The sequence below is a fragment of the Protopterus annectens genome, chromosome 12.part0 (genome assembly GCF_019279795.1).
Source record: "Protopterus annectens isolate FY-2018-M chromosome 12.part0, PAN1.0, whole genome shotgun sequence".
In the NCBI taxonomy this organism is placed as follows: domain Eukaryota; kingdom Metazoa; phylum Chordata; order Ceratodontiformes; family Protopteridae; genus Protopterus; species Protopterus annectens.
Genome location: NC_056746.1, coordinates 111473237 through 111491142, shown reverse-complemented (window position 1 = coordinate 111491142; position 17906 = coordinate 111473237). Strand labels below are relative to the sequence as shown.

Genomic DNA, 17906 nt, shown 5'->3' with positions numbered 1-17906 from the left:
CGAAGTATTTCAGAAATTCTGATCAATTGTTCATTTCTTATGTAGTGTGGAAGGGACAACTTGTTTGAAATCAAACTATTTTGAAATGGTTGTCAGGCTGTTTTACCTTTTGTTATTCCCACTACAGCAGAAATTGCAGTGTAGGATCGGGGTGCATTGTGCCACCTTTGGCTTTTTGGAAAGAGTTTTACTCTAAGTTTTCCGGAAGCAGCAACTTGATTATCCATATTTACTTTTAGAAAGCCCTTCAGGCTAGATTCCTTCTGCAGATCTTGGTCAGGCTTTGCTTGGGCCATTCTCCAGGAGTTCCCAGACCCTTCCCTTTCACCTTTCAGGTTCTAAGTAATGGTACTCTAGCCTTATAGCTTAGGCTATTGCAGCAGTGACCATATGATGAACAGAGATTGGTTGTCAAAGTAAATTTATCATAACTGTAATTGTTTTGAATAACCGCTACTAGAGTGCCCATGCTCTTCCCCCAGCCTCCTGGTTTTGTTTTTTTAAACGTCTTCATTAGAGACGTGGGCATGCTTGCAATAATAAAAAAAAAAAAAAAAAAAAAAAAATGTTTTAACATTTTTCCATTTGCAGTCCTTTTACATTAGCATTGTCTTTGTTTACAACTGCCTCAGTCCAATATACGTTGCTCAGTTCCTTCCCTTAAACCTCACTCCCCATCCTGAACATTATTTTGCATGCATTGTTCCCACACATTTATTTGTGTAGTTTGCTCTTTGCCTTTTCTAAAGAATCCTGTTTCTGTTTTCCACACAGAATTGTTAAATACTTTAAATACAATTGGTTTATGTTCTGATTTCCATTTATTATAAACACACACAAGAAAACAAGGATGTTATTGCAGATGTGGATATTTGCTTTTTGTGGTGTTCCTAGCAATGTCCTCTCAGGGCTCAGCCTCGCTGTCCCACTTGGCATGAAAGCTCTAAAGAGCTTGATGGCCAAACCTGTCTTTTAGTCAGCTTAGTTTGAGCTGACTAAGGGTTTGGGGGTGCGAAAGATGCCCTGAAGCTTTGGAAACTAGCCTGCTGTTATATCCCCGGGGAATGTAGGAGTGCTGCGTTCTGCTTTCATAGAAATTCAGTACCCCTCACTGTAAACACTGCATAATGCACTGTGGCAGACTGCATATTATTTTAAATCGTTGTCAAATCTTGATAATTCCCCTCTTAATTTATCTTTTATCGCACGGGTACAAATTTCACTTTACCTCTGTTTTGCGTTCATGATTGAAATGTTCCCCTGTGCTGAATTTGAACATACCCCTTGGTGTGTTACACATGGAGAAATTGTCTCATCTCACCTTTGTTTTGGGAGGATTGACTACTTTCTAGCAAGAGATGCTGCATTTTACATCATGAAATCCCATATCTCCCTTGCAAGCAGTACACTGTAAAATATCACACTGACAATAATAGTAATAGCCTGTTGGGTGCCAGGATCCGCCACTTAACACAAGCACTCAGGTCACTCCAGAACAAGTACAAATTTGACTCCGTCATTGTCCATGTTGGTGTGAATGACCTGAGCCGTACCTCCCTGGACTACATGGAGAGACATGGAAGAGCTCTCTGATCATGTAGCCCAGGCCAGTACAGCCCTGATCAGCATCTTCCCCTAACCAAGCATGATACCACGGTATAAAGAAAAAATTCTCGATTTCAACAATTGGCTTAAGTTTCTGGTGTCATTCAAAGGGGATCCAGTGTCTGTCCGCCTGAGATGACATGCTCTACAAGCCACGCTGCTTCGCTAGATATGGCTTGCACATCTTTGGCTTTCGAATACTTGCCAAAGGTCTTGCCACCCCCATAGTGCCTTTTTTAGGCAAGGCTCAAAAGACAAACCCACCGCCGTAAATAGCACAAGTAACAAAAAACTGAGGGTAATGCTACTCAGTGCCAGAAGTCTAAACCTCAAAATGCACGCACTCGAGGGACTCCTCAGTATGGAGAAAATCGATACATGTGCAGTGGTTTATGGCTCCAGAGAGCACCCCAGCACTACCAGGCTACAACTCGTAACATAGATTTTGGCCACAGAACCCAAACCAAAATACAAAAGGTGGGGGCGTATCCATATTCATCAAGGATACCCACACCTCCAGGTTAGTGGCACAACATGATGCTTCAGAGATCATCCACGTGCAACTAACAATGGGCAAAACTGCGATTCAAATTGTAGCTTGCTACAGATCACCCACCATGTCCCAGAACCCCCATTCTGCGTTTCTGGAAACGCTGGGGAAACGCAAAGGTCCTACCAAACACCCTAATATTGGGTGATTTCAGTTACCTAAGCATTAACTGGGAGAACTACTAAAGTACTAACTCCCTTGCCCAACTTTTCCTAGAATTTATAAACTCAAAACGCCCTGGTTCAACTGGGCAACACTCCCACCAGAGGTGACAACATATTGGACCTGGTCATCACCAACATGGGCAACCGGTGTTCCACACCAGAGGTCAACCCCTCGCTGGATAGATCTGACCATAAATCACTTTGGATATCCATATTCTGCCCCCACCCCTGGACAAGAAAGCCACCATGAAAAACTTTTCAAAAGCAAACTTCACGTTACTTAAGACTGAGGTGGAAAGTTTCAAAGCCCCCATGCTGAAGGATAACACTGTCCAAGCTGCAAAATCCTTTACTAATGCATTCTACGGGCAGCTACAAGAATGCATGGATCGTGCCATCCCAAGCAAGTCAAGACTTACTCCTCCAAGAAAAGGAAACCAGTCTGGTGGACTTAATAGGAGGAGGAAACCAGTACAGAAAAGAGTAAAATCCTAAGAAGGGAAGACATCCTGATCAGTATCGGGAAGAAACTACGATCCCTCATAAAATCATCCAAGGCGAGCTTTGAAAGAAAAATTGCCAAGGACTCCAAAGATAACCACAAGGCATTCTTTTGCTATGTCAACAATCTAAGTGGCAATGCTCAGATCTGCTTGGAGTTCGTGCAGAATGGCATAAAATACACTGAACCGACTGATATCGCCAACATCCTGGCAGACAGGTTCAGCACAAACTTCACCCCCCTCACCCCAAAAAGGGCCCATAACCATACCAGAAGAATGTAGAGCCCCTGAAATCACAAGACACTCTGGTTAAAACAGCTCTCTCCAAAGCCAAAAACTCAGCATCAATGGGACCGGACGGTGTCCCAGGCTGCATCCTACATGAGCTCAAAGACTAACCCCTCACCTAAACACACTGTTCAAACTCAGCCTCTCCACAGGCTACATACCCATAGAGTGGTGCACAGCAACGGTTATTCTGCTCCACAAAGGTGGAGCCACAACAGACCTCTGGAACTATCGCCCTATAAGCGTGACTAGCTTGGTCTGCAAGGCTATGGAGCGCATCATCATGGAACTCATTAACAGAGACATTGGGAACCTCCAAACACTGGACCCCACCCAGTTTGCCTTTAAGGGCAGATCATGCCTCCTAAACCTGGTGGACTTCTTTGAGACAGTTACCAAGGCTATAGACAAGGGAAAGGTGGTACACACAGCCTACCTAGACCTCGCGAAGGTCTTCGACACCATTCCCCATTCTGGTGTTATAGACAAGATCACCAGCGTGAACATAAACCCCCTACGTCACAAGATGGGTTGCCAACTGGCTCACGGACAGAACCCACATGGTGACAGTTGTGGGAGCTAGGTCCGTCTCTAAACCGGTTACGAGTGTTGTTCCCCAGGGCTCAGTCCTAGGACTTCTCCTGTTCGGCATATAATTCACAGAGGTACAGGCAAGCACAGGAGGACTATGACCAAGTTCACAGATGACTGCAAACTAGGAGCTATAATTGACTCCGGCTGACTGACATCCTCCAAAAGGGTTTCACTGAGACTGATACCTGGTGTCAAAATCATGGCCTCAAACTAAATGCCAAAAAGTGCATAGTCATCCCCTTTAGAAAAAACAAAGTACCCACAAACTGCCACATAGGTGGCAGTCCCCTAAATATGGAAGACTTAATAAGGGATCTGGGGACCCAAGTAGATAGTAATCTCACCTTTGCTAATCACATTGCCAAAGTGGTTAGAAAATCCTTCTATGTGGCCCACCTTATCACAAAAGGGTTTGCATCCAGATCAAGAGAGGTCATTGTGCCCCTCTACTCATCACTCATCGGACCCATCTTAGAGTAAAACGCCCCATTTGGGATGTACCTTACAAGGCACCTGCAACAGCTGGAAAGACCACATAAGTACCTCACCAAGAGGATCAATGGCCTCAAACAGATGCCCTATGCAGCTCGACTGAAGAAACTCCAGTTGTACTCTGTTGCATACCGCCTACTCAGCGGTGATCTCTGCCGGACATACAAGGCCATGTCCAACCCAGAATTGATGGACATGCTCCACCTAAAAAAACCTTATCCCCTCAAGCCACACGCTCTAGGGATCTAAACCTCACCACAACAATAAATAGGGCATGCTGGAGGGATAGATTCCAGTCCCAGAGACTTCCCATGCTTTGGAACAAGATCCCAATCTACATTAGGCAGAGCTCCTTGCTAACGCACTTCAAAAGAAACCTTGACTAGTGGATGGGAAACAGTTTACCTTGGATCACTTCAGTGGCTCTGCTGGACAGAGGCACAGGGAACTAATCTAAGGGGATGGCGAAAGCCAACACATTCTGGCTATGCTTATAAATTCCTTTGGTCAGCCTAGTACCCACCTATGAAACCTATAGGCCTTTAAATTTATCTGTTGGGTAATGTAGTAATCTTAACTGTCAACTTAATCCCTCCACTTTGACTGACTGGCTTCACAGGGGGGAAAATTCTGATAGTGACCCCCCCCCCGGTTATAGTGATAACATCACATGTGCTGCATTTTTACTGAATGCAAACTGTGTAATAATGCAGGCTGCTACCAGGGCACATAATAGCCATGGAGGAGACCACAAATACAGGGGTTATATTTCTGAAATAGTTTGACTTTGACAGCACATCTGTTTGTGTACAGAATGTAGATTATGTGTGTCTTTAGGTGCAGAAGTAATAGCACAACTGTGTGTAATTTAGGAGAACTAAACTGCATTTTCTGATGGTGATGTCCTTTTTAAATTCAGTGCTATCTATTCAAATAGTGGAAAACATTGTTTTTATATTGCAAAAATGAAGACAATGTTTTCCCAGAAAACAAATTGTTCATGATCTGTTAAGCATTATTTATTTATTTGACATTTGTTAACTGGGGAAAGTCCACTGGGCCATTGCCTCATTTTCATTGGAGGCCCAGGGAGAAAAGCTCCACAGTAGTGCGTTCAAAAAGAACATTAACACATTTTAGAGTTTAAAAAAAAAATTCACATTTTATACCATAATAGTAGTACATTCAGTATAGTACATTAAGACATTTCAGAGTTTTTTTTTAAAAAAATTTCACATTATATACCATAATGGTAATACATTCAATATATTACATTAAGAGATCATATTCATAGTTCCATCTTCAGATAAAATTCACAGAAGGTTTTAAGCAAGGGAGAGAGTAAAGACCATGAATAAAGGGGCAGAAGTAATATTGAGGTAAGTTGTGAGTGTCACATAGGATAGTGTTGCTTTCATTTGGTCTTCCTCCACGCATATACTAAGATTTTTGTAGGTACATCTGTGCGGTTTGATTGCCATGAAGGTGAAAATGGCGATGGCTGTGTACACATCTGATATCTGGTTGCGAGTATAAGCAAAGTAGCAATAAAATTTAAATCTGCTTGTATCCAATATGTAGTCCCTCCAGTAGGTTGTATTGGTTAATAAATGCTTTTTGCTTTCACATACTGACTGCCCCCCCCCCCCAACAAAATAAAAGCCATGTGTGCCCTTTTCTAGTGAGCAGTTGCAGATTAGTTGAAACATTGGCCACAGTAATGGATTTTTTGCTTGCTGCTGTTTCACAGCCCCCATCACTGTAGTACAGTGGGCTTTGCTTCCTCTGTGGGTGTTGTAGACTGTTAACATTGTCATCAGGAGAACGAAGCCCCTGGAAGAAATGAATGTGTTGGGCTCCTGTTTGCGTCTGTAGTAGATTAGATGTCACTTGATAAGCACGTTGTTTGGTTGCTCCTAATTGATATCCACTGCTTATTTTGGTTATATGACATAGATTTGGCAATTTTTTTTTTATGGGAAGAAATAAGCTGTACTTTTAAAACCTTTGGTACTTGAGTATTATCGCAACCAGATTTTCGCGATAATTCTGGTTGCTTCCAGATGTGTACATTTTACCAATACTGACTTGAAAATGTCACCAACTGTTTTCTTTCACACTGATTTTTTTTTTGAGGCAGGATTGTTGATTAAACATGAAAAAGTAATGTTTAACTGCATGCTGGCCTGAAAACGAGTGTGGGAATTAGCGTAAATTGTTACTTTGTCTTTACTTACAATAAATAAGTTTGGCTTACATTCAGGAAGATGTGACTACAATTGCTGACAGCTTTCTCTGCACACACACAAACAGTACAACAGCGATTGAGAAATCCACATCTTTTTTAGCCGTAATCATTGAAACACAATCTCAGTTTGTCTGAGGATAGCACTATCACAATACAAGTAGCCAAAGCATCACTGTCAACTTCTCACATACCAAACTACCCTACATGTCAGCATAATGCAATATCATCAGTTTGGCAAACCTTTTATTGTTGCAAGCTTCTATTCTTAAAAAAAAAAAAATTTCCTCCTTTCAATTCTGTTTGTAAATTTTGATAAATAGTCTACCAAAAAGCATTTCTCCAGGTCTCCCCGTGTTTTTCTTTTCGGCATTCCATCTTGATAGAGAAAAGCATTCCTTTCGACAGTAACATACACAGCAGCCCAGGCAATTAATTGTGCGTGTGTAAAGCACGCAAAACAGGAAGAATACTTTCACAGTTGTTTTATCTTCCTGAATGTAAGCTAAACCTGTTTGTTGTAAGTAAAGACATAAAATAACAAGTGGCAGTAATTACCACACTCGTTTTCATGCCAGTATTCATATTACCGCAACCGCGAAAATCTGGTTGCACTATACGCAAGTACCAAAACTTTAAAAGCTGTGTTAAACATTCCACACAGAGTACTTTTATCAGAAATACTGGGTGATCAAATGGCTGTAAGTAAGGAAATTATTTTTGTTTTGGTCTGGGGCAAAGGATCTGTATTGCCTAGACATAGTAAGGCCTTATTAAGTTTAATTCTGTTGGCTGCTGAAAAAAAGGAAATCTGAGTCTAAACCAGTTGTATTTTAGGAATTTAATATTATAGAATATGTACAAGAACTGTAAGATGGATGTTTAGAAAAAGAGAATAAATTACATAGAAATAAATGGAAATTGTGAGATCAGTACATGTATCATAATGTGCAGGATTAGAAGGAGTGAGGAATTGAGCATTTCTTTTTTTTTTTTAATGTTGGACTGATGGCAAAGAAACTGTCTTGTATTTAATTTGAAATTTGTTTTGTTACTGTATGTTTGCAAATGTCTTGAGTGATTTAATAAAGGTTTAAAAAACTGTTTAGTGCAGTTTAAAGAAAAAGTGGTACTAATTGTAAAAACTGAGTTGTCGTTACTTGCTACTCTGGCAGTTGCATTGATGGTGGCGCTTGCATATAGAATACTTGAATGAACTGTTTTGTATAATTTTTTTTTAAAGCTGTAAATTTGCTTGCAGAGGGGTGTTAAAGTAAAATTTAACTAATTTGCTTTTACAAAGTATTTTTAATTTAAACTGACCAGTCAGTTGTCAGATAAAACTTAAGGTATTAACATTTTTTTGATTTGTGTAGTTGTCTTTTATAGCACTGTTGTATTAAGAAAAACACTTAAAAGCAGTTTGCTAAAGGGAACTGAGTAGTATGTCTCTTGGTGTTAATACTGTAAATTAGTTACAAAACTTAGGCTGTTGTCATTTAAAGTCTAGTAAGACATTGTAACCAAATTTATTCTTGAAGTTTTACTCCCTAGTTAGCTTTGTCACCTAGAATGTCTTTCAGTGCATTTCCTAAGATGACTTCTAGGGCAGCTTTCACAGGTCACTTAACTTTTTCTAAAGTACCCTACATAAGAATACTAGTCTGTTAAAGGGCAGATGTGTTTGTTCAAACAGACTAGTAAGAGTTTAAAAAGCGTAAAGTCTGAGAGATCCCACCTTATTGATAGATTTTTAGAGTGACAGCTTTCTGTCTTCGGATTGCTGTGAGCAATCGCAAGCCTTATGACTCCTAAATATGGGCTTTGTTCAAATAGTGCGCTGCTTCACAATGTGTAGTTGGGCTTTCAGGTGAGTAATCCTTGTGCTGCTGGTTGCAGTGCTGATGTGATTGTTTCCTCAAAGGGGCTTACTACAGATTCTCTCTTGACTTGCTAACTGTTTTAGGAAGCTTACAAAATGGGACAGTTGAAGCTTTTTCACTTCTAAGAGCAAAATAAGTCTGTACTGCCTGAAAGAAACAAAAAATTTGATTACAGAATTTGCAAGCAAGTGAGGCTTTTAATTGTACAAGAAAACTGTATTAGATTAACCATTGTTTTGAAAACCTTGCTTGCTTCTACGGTAACTTAGTAAAATGTCATATTTCATTACATTGCCTGTAAGGGGGAACGTTTTAAGTAAGGGGCACTTTTCCACCCCTTTCCCGTAAATGATACTACGTTGGAACAAATGCAGCAAGGCGAAAGTGTTGCATATTCATATCAATATGGACATGTATTTGAGACCTGGATACCTTGAAATTCGCCTTGAGATTGAAGCTTGAGTGAACCTTGTCATCTACACTGAGATTGCACAGGGTTGTGATGGGTGTGAACAGGAACACGGTGTAGTGCATGAACTTTTACCCATCCACGCAGTACCAATTGGGGAGTGAAGGAGCTCTGAATATTTGTTTGTATGACAGTGTTGAATTGCCCCTCTGTGGAACTACGACCTTTAAATTCTGTTGGACATTGTTCTTCCACCTTTTTTATTTATATGTGCAATGGAGTGAAGTTTGAACAACTTTTAAAATGCTGTTTATTTTCTTCAGGTCTCTACTGTTGGTCTGTAATACAGGATCCAATCTTAAGATTGCTGACAATGCATGTGGGGCACCCCAGAGCTTTAAAACACTGGGCTTTGGCAGTGGGCAAGACCAATAGTTCAGACTGTTGCAGTGGGCTAAGCCATTTTGGAATATGTAGTGTTATGGTAAGTACTTGGAACAGCTGTACTTTATAGTTAATGTGCTGAAGAATCAGGTTGTGGCGGCTTGCATCCCTAAATGCTTAGGCAGGATTCTTTGCCCCCCCCCTGAACTGTCCCAGCTGACTGCCTGGTTGCAGAAGCCAGTGATGGACTGTCAAGAAGGATTCTAAGCCCCTCTGCAAATTAATTCAATTCCTTAACAGTTGCTTTCCTTAGGTGGATTAGATAAGTGTGTGTTCATTATCACCTCTTCCTGAGGGAGTTGAACTGTCTTGTGTATATGCAAAAATTCCTTTTTAATTTTTCCAAATCTTTTGGGTTTCTAAAATCATGAAGGGAGTGGATCCACTCCTAAGTCAAAGTGTAATTAAAGTTCATAAAAATTAGTATTGTTGACATCGTTGTCAGCCAGAAGTGCTCTTCAGCACTCGCAATGTGCCCAGTAATGACTCCTCCTGCAATTCGTACTGAGTTGCATAGATTGGTAACATATATCTAAGTAAGATTTGTAGATTCCTTTTTATAAGACCTGTTGCTCCTACTGCAGTTGGAACTGTCTGGGTATCTTTTTTCCTGAATTCTGATATTTATTTTACAACTTTCTCTGTACGTAAGACAGTGTGTGTGGCAATTTCAATGATCATTGCTACTTTTGTCTTTTTCTTGGACCACTATATTCAGTTTGCTAGCATCTGTCTTTTGAACTGTTGGTAATGGGTGATCCCATGTGATATTAACTGTTTTCTGTGATGCTTTGTGACTCGTTTCCAGTGTTTTTTCCAGCCACCTCAGTACTATAATGTTTGGACAATCCCCAGTGCAGCAGTTTTGCCACATTATTATGCCTTTCAGTATACAGTCGTTCTGCCATTAATATGTTGCAACCAGCGAGGTGTGCGACTGTTTCCAATTCGGTTTTACAGAACCTACCTCTGTCTGTTTCTCCCACATGTTCAGTGGACTTTGTAAACCATCGTGTATGTAGCCCACTGTCTGGGGCCACCAGTATTAACCTTTCATCTCTTGAATTCGCCTCTCTCTAACCATTCCTGTGTTCGTTCTTGATCAACATGAGGTTCTTCCAGAAGTTTTCTATACTTGCAACTATGTTTGTTTGTTTGCAACTATATTTGTGCATTATCCACATTTCTTGCCTTCTCGTCTGGTCCTTCATTTTTCCTTGTTTTTTGGCACATTCAGTTGCTGCCTGACTTATCTAATTCTGGTTTGATTTCCATTCCTGGTTGACGCCGATGTGCTTCTGCTAGCCTAAGCAGGGCAGTCATCTTAGATTTGTTCTCTTCGTGTTTCAAAACTTTCACTACATTTAGGGTTTTGTGAGGTCAGCAGATGTGTGGAGTTTCACAATTGCAGATCTGTAAGTGTTGTCAATTTCAAGAAGGCCTATCCCTCCTTTTGGAGGGGGGAATATGTGATGTTGGTATATACTGATTTTTTTAAATCATTTGGTGAGCATGAAGTGTCCTCCTTGTTTTCCTATCTAATAAATTCAACACGTTTTGGGGCCAGTCAATCACTCCACAACTGTAAGTTAGGGCAGGAAGAGCACATTGTTTTATAGCTTGGCTTTTGTTACTAGATGTCAGTGCTGTTTTCTGGATTTATTCAAGTCTGCTAAAGTATTCCTTACTAAGTTTTATTCGCATTTGTTCATGTTTTGTTCCTTCATCAATTCCCAAATATTTATGCACTTCAAGTTTTTATAACGCATTGTTGTCCCAAACTGATGTTTTCCAGCTTTAAAGGTTGCTTTTGTAAATTTATCAAGACCAAATGACATTCTTATATCATCTGAAAAAGTTTTGACAACCTGCAGTTGTGCTTTCAGTTCTCATCTGATGAGCTATACTGTTCTAAATCATCGACGGAGAAGATAAGTCGTTACACTTGTTTTCTAGGAGCCAAATTATAGCCATGGCTTAAGCTATTAAGTAAACAGCTTACTGGGTTAAGGGCAGGGTAGAATAGAAACCATGGCAAATGTCACCCTGGAATATCCCCCTTGAATTTTTTATCTGTGGGAAAATAATTTGTCCTTTGTCATGGCTTAATTGCAGAGTGATCTGCCACTGTTTCATGGGCACTGTAATGTAGTCCATCAGTATAGGAAGTATCTTACAGATTTTTAATCACCCTCCTTCCATGAATGGAAGGGATACTATGAAATGCTTTTTTGTAGTCAGCCCATGCCATACTTGGATTCTTCCCCTTTTTACAGTTCTCCACTATGACTTTATTTAACAAATGATTCTTCATTCCATATTTTTATTGCCTTTGTTCTACTGTCATAATTGAGTTTTCTTCTAAATGACTGTAAACTCTGTAGGCATCAGTTCGTGTGTATAGTTTTTATACATCATCGTGCAAAGATGTTAATACTTTCAGCCAAAAGTTAGGTACTGCATCTGGACCTGCGGGTTTCCAATTAGAGGCTTTTCTTAACTTTATTTCAGTCTCACTGGCTGTTACTTAATCCTATTTCGTATCCTGTACCTTTAAACTTCTTATTCTTTAACTTTTTCTATCCAATTAGCATTTTTATGTTCCACAGGATCTTCATACGTACTTCTCCAAAATGTATCTGTTTGTTCTTTTTTGGTGGTGTTTCAATTCCTTTTACCTTATTTCCCAATTCTCTATAAAACTTTTTTGGGTCATCAAATTGCTTATTTCTTTAGTTAACTTAGAAGATAAATATAAAGGAAAAGTATTCCATCTGTGCTGAAATTTAGTTTATTTGCGATTGTGCATGATAGATCCTGGTCTGTTCTAATACTGTGCAATTCTTTTATCACGTCTATCTTTTTCAGTATTTTTGTCTGTCTCTTCCCTCTTCTGTAGTTTTCTAACAGTGACTCTTCTTGTCTTAGCTGCTTTATAGTATTCTCTCTGATATTTCGATGATGGTATTCAATTTCTCCCCTTCCTTTCCTGCACTACCCTGTGTTCTTGTGGTAGAACTTATCGGTTATTAATTTAGCTGCACAGTAATATATCCTGTTTACTTCTGTTATATTGCATGGACCACCTATGAACCGTGACTTTTTGGGTTTTATTAATTTTCTGCAGTCTATTTCTTTCATTGATCTTGATGTAGTTGTCTGTGTTTGTTGAATTCAAACATTTCTTCTCTTTTTCTTCCAAACTGAGGGCACATCCCTTGTTTTCCAATTCCTACGATCATTCTATAGAAGGTTCTATAGCAATTTCCTGTCACATTCTGCAATTTCATCTTGTGCCATCCGTTGCTCTATCATATGGGAACTCACTGGCCTATCACTCCTCAATATTGACTGCATCAGATTTTCCTGTTCCTTCCCTTGCTGTCCAGCTTCAAGTGAATGTTTATACTGGTTTCCTGTGAAAGGCTCCAAAATATCTTCATATGACACCTGACCAATTGCTTCCTGTTTCACTGGTTTCCCCTTAATTTGGATATCCATTACTCTTTCCTGTTGTGGTGCTTTCTGAATTAGTTTTTCTACACTGAATCCTTGACTTTGCAGACACTTCATAACCTCAGTTTCTATTTCTTTAACTTCTCCATTACCAATCTCCTTTTCTACTTTTCCTCTGTCTTATTTTTTTTGTATTTGAAAGTTTTCCATGTCTGGATTCATTTGCTTGTATTTCTCTGCAAATATATTTGGTGTTGCTCTTTTGGTATTTGTTTTGCTTTCTCTTTTGCATAAATATTACACCATATTAAATCTCTCTCTTTTCCATGTCCATAATTCTTCACATGTTTCCTGATCTTCCTGTTTCTCCCTACTTTGGGGACTCGTTCCGTCCTGCTGTACCTGTGTTAGACCTTCTACACCAAATCCTTCATTTTCCAGGCATTCCATAACATCACCTTATATTTTTTAACTTCTCTGGAGGAGTTGGCCACATTTGGACACTTTAAGACCAAACTACAGTCCTACATGGCAGCTGCTTGTACCATTGTGAATCAGACCAATCTTGTGCATGATGTAGTTGATAATTCTGCTAGGGAGGTAGAAACATGCCAAGTTTGCTGTCAGGGCTAGTATTTGAGAGTCTGTACTGAGAACTCCAAAGCATGCCAACTTGAGTTGTAAAAGGGGAAGTAAAAAGTCTCTGAATATGATGTATTGTTTCATCTGACACAGGTGAAGGCCTGCCACATCCTCTTTAGATGATCTTGCTGTTGGGAGGCTTGGTAAAAGTTGGGAAGTGATTATTACTTTTTCACTGAAGCTGCTGTGTCCATTTTTGTGAATAGATCATTGCCCACCACCCCCAACAGTTTTCTTGATTGTAGGAAGTGTGGAAGTAGCATTTTCTTGCATGAGTGTATTCCCAGAAGATGTGCTTCTTGGCAGAACATGTGATGTCCTGTCCAATTGAGAGGGCAATTCTTTTATTCCCAGTGGCTTGCTTGACTGCACTACTTTTGAGGCAGAAGTATATGATGAACCCCACCTGTGTGGCAGGCTGTCACCCATGATAAGAATGAGGTATTGGAGGCTTTTTTAGTTCCCCTTTTGTGCAATTTAAAGCCTGCATTCACTTCATTATTCTCTTCCACGTGTCCCAGCCTTTCTGTGGCAAAACTAGAGGCTCAGAGCCTGCTATTAAAAAGACCAAAATGTCCTACCAGACTAGAAGAGGCACAGCTTTTGCTTAAAAAAAAAAAAAAAAAAAAAAATTAGATTTCGGCCTATTGTCCACCTAAGTGTCCCACCCTTTGGAATGATCATGGAGTCCACCCTTGTTTGTTCAAAGGAGTTTCTAAATTGTTGCTTAGATATCTGTTCTCTTACTGTTCTGCAAATATACAGAGATCAGTATATATTTTTCTGGTTTTATAATTTGCACTGCGATTCCTCACATCTCTGTTGAAACTGTCTTCCCCACCCCCCCTCCCTGTTCTTGGTTGTAGTTTAAATTTGGTGGCGCTTGCAGTGCCCGCCCCACTGTAGATTTGATCTAGGACACTCCCCCTGTCCCATCTCTTTACCGCATTCTACCTAATAAACCCTTTCTGCACCTGCTTTTAGTCCGTTTTAATTTAATTACATTTTTTCAAAATGTGTGTGGACTAATATTGCTACATACTCAAGTGTGCCAGCTTGCAGTGCATGTGAATTGTTTTTACTACTGTTTTTGCTACTTTTCTGGTTTTCTGGAAAAAAAATTGTAAGCCTGTTTCCTACTTTTCTTGTAATTAGTGTTCCAGATACAGATTTGCTGTATCCAGGACTGTTTGTAAGCTTCTGAGCCCCCCCCCCCCCAAGCCTTTCTGTGTTGGAGGGAAGCCTTCTAGCTTATCAGTGGGAATGGTGAGCATTATGTAACCTGTCTACCACCTAGGGAGTGGTTCTGGCCCAGAATTTGTAGTTATTTGCCATTTGGGCGGTCTTCATCTCTCTCAACTTTGTAGGCCTGCATTTGCACTTGTTTCTGTCCTGTAACTCTTGGGCTCATCTCATTTGCTCACTCAAAAATTTTTTTTTTAAATCTGCTTTTACTGTATTTGTGTTTCTTCCTACTTTATTTTGCTTTTGTGTCATCTTAAAAGTACTCAGTTGTATTTATTACTGCTTGGTGTAACTCATTCTAAGCCTTTTAGTTTAAGCACTTGGGCTTCAGACCAGTTGTTTTACATTAAGAAGGTTTGTGGTCTGCACTGTAGCAGCAGAACAGGTAGCTTACATCCTAAGTTGGGAACTGCTGATTGAGGGCTCAGTGTTTGTTCTAAAAGTGTATTAATTCTGGTTTAAGCACTTGGGCTTCAGGCCAGTTATTTTACATTAAGAGGGTTTGTGGTCTGCACTCTTGTGGGAGGAGAGGCTGGACTCTGCCCTTCTGAGCTGGGAATTTCTGGTTAAAGGCTTATAGTGCCTGCATATTTGAACTGCTTCTTACTGAAATTGGTACACCTTGTTTGCTGTAGCGCAGACTAGATCTAGGCCTGCTGAATCTAGCTTTGTTTGTATGCTTGTTGTTTGCTTGTTATTTCCCTGAAACGCTAATTCCAGCTAAAACATGGCTTTTCAGCGCTTCTGTGGATCCCTAGTGATATCTGCATTGCTTACTGTACTTATTTCCTTGTTTCACTTCAAAGAAAGTTATTGTTTTGTCATTTTTGCATTTAAGTTACCTGTAACCTTGCATTTAATTTACCTGGCACTTGCTCACTAAAGCAATTATATAAGTCAGCACTAAAAAATTAAAAGCACTACACCCTCACAAACTCCTTGTGTACCTTCTTCCCCATTGGCCCTTTTTTCAATTATAAAGGAATTCCCAGTACTATTCTGGCATGTCCAAAGGTCAGTTGTCAATCTCCTCTCCGGTCCAGCTGGTGAAGCTGGGAATCTTGAGGCAATGTTACAACTGCCTCATGTACACAGCCAACCCTCTTCTCCTCCCAACAAATTCCAACACATGAGAGATGCAACCATATAGCCAAACTGGAGGCTAAGCTCTCTCCACTCAGTACTGGCGTAACCAGTCAGGAGGAGAAGGAAACCACACTCACTACAATTCCAGTCTCACATAGACCTACCACGACAGCAAACCAAACACCTAAACACACAAAACATACTCCAGAGGCTCTCAAAATCTGCCTAAGCAGCAGAGACCTCCAAAGCAGACATCCAAGCAACCGCTACCCCAAAACAAAACACATGCAACACATAGCTCACAAAGCCAGTGTGCCGAACAGTCACCGCCCTTAAGGCTAAACACATCTGATACACTTGTAATAGGTGACTCTATCGTCAGACACACTGACATCCCGCTCACCAGGCTGAACAAGGAGAAGGTCACGGTGAGCTGCCTGTCGGGCACTAGGATCCGCCACATAACACAAGCACTCAGGTCACTCCAAGGCAAGTACAAATATGACTCTGTCATTGTCCATACTGGTGTGAATGACCTGAGACGGACCTCGCTGGACTACATGAAAAGAGACATAGAGGAGCTTTCTGAGCATGTAGCCCAGGCCGGTATGACCCTGACCTTGAGTAGAATCTTACCCTCACCAAGAATGATGCCACAATATGAAGACAAGATGATCAATTTCAACAATTGGCTTAAGTATTGGTGTCATTCAAAGGGGATCCAATGCCTGTCGGCCTGGGATGACATGCTGGACAAGCCACGATGCTTCGCTAGGGACACCTTGCACCTGTCACCCCTGGGCTTTCGGATATTGGCAAAGGCTCTTGCTACCCCCATAGTAACTTTTTTTAGGCAAGGCTCAAAAGACAAATCCACCTCCATAGGTATCACAAGGGTTAAAAAACTAAGAGTAATGCTACTCAACGCTAGAAGTCTAAACCTCAAGATGCACGCACTCGAAACTCTCCTTAGCATGGAGAACATCGATATCTGTGCAGCAACAGAAACCTGGTTCAAGGCTTCCGAGAGCACCCCAGCACTACCAGGTTATACCTCATACCATGCTTTTCGGCCCCAAAACTTGGACTGAACCACAAAAGGAGGGGGGGTATCAATATTCGTCAAAGATAACCACACTTCCAGGTTGGTGGCACAGCACGAAGCATTAGAGACTATCCATGTGCAACTAACAGTGGGTAAAACTGCCTTCCAGTTTATAGCCTGCTACAGATCACCCTCCCAAACCCAGGAACCCCACTCGGCCTTCCTGAGAAGACTGGAAAATATGAAGGTCTCTCCAAACACCATTATATTGGGCGACTTCAACTACCCAAACATAGACTGGGAGCATTACTCTAGCTCCAACACCCTAGCCCAAAGGTTCCTAGAATTTATAAACTCAAATGCTATGGAAAACCTTGTTACCACTCCCACAAGAGGGGAAAACATACTGGACCTGATCATCACCAACATGGGGACTCTATGCTCCAGACCAGAAGTGTATCCCTCACTGCTAAGATCAGACCATGAACTAATCTCACTGGCTATTCACATCCCGACCCCACCCCCTGCCCAGAAAACCACAGTGAAAAACTTCTCTAAAGCAAATTTCACACTCCTCAAAACCGAGTTGGAATCCTTCAAAGCCCCCGGGCCTGTGGAAAATATGGCCCAGACCACAGAATCCTTTATAAACGCATTCTATGAACACCTTCAGGAATGCATGGATCATGCAATCCCAAATAAAACCAAGACCCAATCCTCCAAAGGCAGACTTCCTGTCTGGTGGACCCCAGCCATAAACATATACAATAGAAGGAGGAAGCTACTACATGATAGAGCAAAATCTCTGATCAGTATTAGCAAAAAACTACGGGAACTCATAAAATCGTCTAAGGCCAGCTTCGAGAGAAAAGTTGCACAGGACACTAAGGATAATCACAGGGCTTTCTTTAGTTATGTTAGGAACCTGAGTGGGAATTCCCAGATATGCTCAGAATTCGTCCAAAATGAAAAAAATACACCGAACCCACAGACTTTGCCAACATCCTAGCTGACAGGTTCAGTGCAAACCCCCCCCCCCCCACACACCAAAAGGGCAAATAACTATCCCAGCAAAGTGCTGCCCCCCTGACATCTCAGATGCTCAGGTAAGAGCCGCCCTCTCCAAAGCAAAAAACACAGCATCAATGTGACCAGACGGTGTCCCGGGCTGCGCCCTACATGAACTCCAAGAAGAGCTAAACCCAAACATAAAACTGCTGTTCAATCTCAGCCTTACTACAGGATATGTACCCAA

General features: G+C 40.9%; 1 protein-coding gene across 1 annotated transcript in view; it reads left to right on the top strand.

Annotated features, from left to right (window-relative positions):
* USP7 (ubiquitin specific peptidase 7) overlaps window positions 1–17906 on the top strand; it is a 3814244-nt gene that overhangs the window by 28540 nt on the left and 3767798 nt on the right. The gene's annotated exons all lie outside the window — the stretch shown is intronic.